Below are 5,386 nucleotides of genomic sequence, written 5' to 3'. Positions count from 1 at the left end.
CCCCCCCCGCACCCACACCGTCGACAGAGGTCTCCTCCAACAGTATATTCAGATCAACAGTACAATCATGGAAATTCTTCGCAGTCTTATTATTTTCACAGATTTTCACAGATTTAAAAATTATCATTATTTCATTATTAAATATTAATATATGTCTTTCAACATATTATTAAGATCTAATTAAGATGCTATAGCATCAAAATATGTTAGATTGTGATGTCAATTTAACTAAAGTGATATTACCGCGGTAGTTAATACGTATGCTTCAATGCTGAAAATCCATCAGCGCCGGGAGGAGGACTACATACGCGGTACATAATTTCACACAATTATAATTAACATTAACATCCTGTTACAATGACTCGAGTAGGCATTGTCACTTTCTATGATTTTAAATCTTACGAGTCTACGAACATCATCATTCAATATATATATTTATATTATTAATGTAACACTTTATTACATAAATTGTCTGTTATCTAATCAGTTATCTACTTGCACTAGAAATGCGTAAAAATAGTGGAATAAAGGCTAAATTCATATATAGTTCATAATTTCAAATCGATATTAAAGTTCCGTATGGTTTTCTTTTATCTACATACTTATAAGCTATTTTACTTGTCGTTAGAAAAATGATGAGTTGATTTATTTGTTGAAAATAAAACTGAAAGTTGAGAAGTGATATAATTGCATATATTTATTGCATACAAAATGTGTACATTCTTAAAAAGCAAACATTTGAACTACGTGCTGTACTTGCGTAATTGTGAATTTTATGTTTAAGTTTGATACATATTTATTAAAATATTTTAAGTTTAGATTATTTTTAAAGGCATATTTACGTATATAAGAAAATACCATAGAAACAATACAGATATGTATAGAATGTTTTGCAGATATGTATAGATTAAACGGAAATTAATCATACTCCTCTGTGCTTTACTAGAAAATTAACACTAAAAAAATAGTGTTAATTTTGTTGAACCTTTGCCAGTGTAGAAGGAAGGAGAAGTCACTAACAATCGAACTGATAATTCACGGTAACGATAATATTTATTGTTAATAACACAAATGTGAATATGAAAAGCGACCGTTACACAAGAGCGGTACAAAGAGAAGAAGAAGGTATACCCAGAGGGGGTAAACATGTCGGACTTAAGGTCCTATCCGTATGGGCCAATCGTGTACATGGTAGCGCGCGTTGCTTGAGAGGCGGTCATCGCCAATAAATTTAATTGATATGTATACGAAAAAGATTTATTGGCATTTCTTTGTAAACTTCGTCAAGGTCTTTGTGATGACTTCTTGAGAGTCTTATTTAATTATCAAAGCAGGTAAGCCGTTAGCTTGGCCGTCGCCACAGTAAGAAAATCATTAATGTCACGTTTCGTACCTCAAAATATAGGACTAACTGCGATCACACGACAAGATTATATTAATAATCATGTAACTGAATTTTCTAATACCCTATACAATCCAGATATTAATATAATCCTACAGTGATCGTATGTATAGATAGCACATATTCTTATATTGAGAAGTCTAGCAATTTTCGAGCCCTGAGACAATCATTTAGCCAACACAAAGGACGTCATTTAGTCAAACCTGCGTTGATAGTTGCACCAGATGGCTATATTTTAGACATTCATGGTCCTTACTTTGCAGATTCTAAAAATAACGACGCTGCAATGCTACGAAACGAGTTCCAAGCAGATGCAGGTACTCTCAGAGAATGGCTAGGAGAGGATGCGATAGTGATCGTCGATCGCGGCTACAGAGATGTATTACCTCTTTTGCAAGCCCTCGGAATTGATTATAAAATGCCAGCATTTCTTCAGCAAGGGCAAAGACAACTTGACACTGCAGAGGCTAATGATTCGAGATTAGTCACAAAATCCAGATGGATAATAGAAGCACGTAATGGCCATATCAAATCAATATTCAAGTTTTTCAAGAATACTATTTCGGTAGTTCATGCAATTAATCTACGTGCATTTTATTTAATTGCTGGAGCAATAATCAATAGGTACCGAGACGTTATACTAATGGATGGAGCTACCGCGGAACTTGCTGAACAAATGCTTCAAAAGGCAAGATCTGAAAATACACTGAGACTAAGAGTTGAAACAGAGCATCTGGCAAGAAGAAATGCCATGTGGAATCGTTTAAATGAAAATCAGATTCTTGATTTTCCAAGACTTGACATCGATTTCTTGAAAGAGTTAACTGTCGGTATTTATCAGATACGTTTAGCACCTGCTTATATTCAAGACAAACTAGTGCGCGATGAATCTGAAGTATTTAAACTTGATGAACACAGAAATGAAGCTGGCTTTCTTAGAGTTCGGGTGTACTCTCGATTCCGCAATGCAACGAAGCATCAATTATGGATTGCTTACAGACCTCATGGAGATGAAAATAATGAACCCATAACGGGTTATTACTGTACTTGTGTATCAGGTTCACGAACACTGGGTTCATGTGCTCATGTTGCAAGTGTTCTCTGGTTTTTAGGATACGCACGACATCAACCTAATACTAAATATCCCAGCGTCACATTACTTAATCACATAAAAGACGCTGCTAATAGATATAATCAAGATGAAGAAATCGAAGGAGAAGTTATTGAACCATTTTGAATGTTTCAATGACAAAAAATGGCCCTTATCAGGGCCCAAATGATGTGCAAATCCGATCGCGCAACCTCCACGTGGTGCACATTGGGTGACGCTAATGCCGACGGTAGTTTGTATAGGTACATATACGTACCGTGTGTGTAGGCATGTATTACAAATACATTCGAATCACATCGTTAAATAACTCCTTACACTATTTTATACTAGTAACTGCGGGCATCGACATTTTCAACTTTTGACTCATTTTATCTAAAAAACTGGCCATTTTCGGAGCTTGTGCCCATTGCAACTTTTCATCGGGATGTCTTGAACTACAACATACTCCATCCCCAGCCCATTTGACTGTACACCGGTTTCCCTTTATTTTGTGCGGGGTCCAAAAAACTTTCTCATTTTCTGAAAATTATAAATTTTGGACAAAACGTATTTTGAAATTCTACTCTCCATTTATCCATAAACAGAAATTTAGGACCCTCATGGATTCAGTGCTATCTTCCGTCAAAGATCATTTAGTGTTTGAATATTTGAAAATCAGTGCATTGGAGAGATTGGGAGTTGAATTACTTTTTTGATATGTTTTATGTGGACGAAGGCTGATCCATATGAATCAATAAATAAAACGTTTTACATTTTCGACTCGTTGATATTTTGAAAATTGACGTTTTCGAATACTTTTGATCAATGTTTTGAACTCTCAGCAATATTGGATTGGAAATGAAACCTATTCATTCCGAAAGTGATAAATCATGTTTAACAATGTCATATTTAAAAAATTTTATAACAAGGTTAATAGTTTGCGAGGATGACATGGATGAAAATATGATGAGCTAAATGTGATTAAACAACTAATGCAAAATATATATTGCATTATTCATGGTATGTTACATTTATAAGTATTTCCTGTTATCACTTCCTGTTTGATTTGATTGCTAAAGTCGAAATTGAGGATAATAAAACAATGCATTAGTGCTATAATAGTGTACTCTTTTAAAATATTGTTTATTTATTTTGTTCATTTTGTAAATTTGTAATCTTTTATTATTATACACAACTATAAATGTTGATATATAAACATACACACATTTATAAATGTAGTTTAATAAGATAAACTGTTTCAGTAAGTGTAAATTGTATTTATAATAAATATTTACATTTTTCAAAACTAAGACAAAATATTTTTAATGCAAATTTACTGTTTCAATAATATAGGTAAATTCTTCAATTTCACATATTCACAAATAGGAATAAATTAAAAATTCATAAAATTATTGTATATAATATTTTGTGTTATCTTAATTCTTAGATGGAATAAAATTATGTTTATAATAAGTCTATGAATATTCACGTTTAAAAGAAGAACATGATTTTTTACAGGGTTGACAAGTAACGCGTTATTTGTAACATCGTTACCATTACAAGTTATTTTTTTCGATAACGAAAAGGTAACGACATTGCATTATCTTCGGAGTAACGTTCATGGTAATGCAGCTACATTTTTGGGACAATAGTAACAATTTTATATTTAGTTACTCTTAACATTACCTTATTTCTATCCATATAAAGGTTTTAGGGATAGGTCTGATTAGCTCTCTTAATCATGTAATCACGATGCTTTTTTTTACATTGTATTCACAGTTCACATGTAAACTGCGTTCCGTTTTACATTATACGCATGACGTATCATTTTATTTTTCTTTAATGTTCGGTAAACAACAAGGACAAAATGATGTATCATACAAAATATACTCTATTTTTTGTAATATTTGTATTTTAAGAAATTAAATATACCGTAAAGATTTATAGGCATATGTATATAAATATATATGTATATGTATATGGGGCATTCCACGCCAAGTGGGCCACCCATTTTGCGAAGTTCCATGGATTTCGTTCATATTGCGTGAACTTGAACAGTTTGATGAATAAAGACTCTATGCCAAATAATATACCTGTAGGCCAACTGGTTACTGAACTGTAGAACCGTTAATTTTTGGGCTTTCTCGTTGCAGCGCTCTTTTCGCTTGTCGTTAGTGGGCATGAAAGGCAATTTTGAAAATAAAGTGCAGACGTATTCTTATAGAAAATTGAACGCTCTTTCACGTAAGAATATTCTTTTTTTGATCAGACCGGTTTACGATGATGTTTTTCAGTTTTGAACTTTTCAAAATAGCGGCGCGCCTAAAAGGCCGCTCTCAATTTTCTTTTAATGTAGCTCAAAATGTAGCTCCAGGTCTCTACTTTGTTACTCTAAAAGGACTTAATGGGACACGCATTCGTTTGGGAGTAAGAGCTAGGAAAGTGAGGAAAATGAGTGGTGCGGCAGGGGGAAGGAGTGACATTGCCTCATTTTCCTAGCTCTTACTCCTAAACGAATGCGTGTCCCATTAAGTCCTTTTAGAGTAACAAAGTAGAGACCTGAAGCTACATTTTGAGCTATATTAAAAGAAAATTGAGAGCAGCCTTTTAGGCGCGCCGCCATTTTGAAAAGTTCAAAACTGAAAAACATCATCGTAAACCGGTCTGATCAAAAAAAGAATATTCTTACGTGAAAGAGCGTTCAATTTTCTATAAGAATACGTCTGCACTTTATTTTCAAAATTGCCTTTCATGCCCACTAACGACAAGCGAAAAGAGCGCTGCGACGAGAAAGCCCAAAAATTGGGTGGCCCACTTGGCATGGAATGCCCCATATATACATATATAATATATAATACTATGTATATATATCCATATTATATACCTGACACTAC

Source organism: Cyphomyrmex costatus, unplaced genomic scaffold (genome assembly GCF_001594065.2).
Source record: "Cyphomyrmex costatus isolate MS0001 unplaced genomic scaffold, Ccosl1.0 scaffold277, whole genome shotgun sequence".
NCBI classification, from domain to species: Eukaryota; Metazoa; Arthropoda; class Insecta; order Hymenoptera; family Formicidae; genus Cyphomyrmex; species Cyphomyrmex costatus.
The sequence above is the reverse complement of the archived record's forward strand: the minus strand, read 5'-3'. Positions refer to the sequence as shown.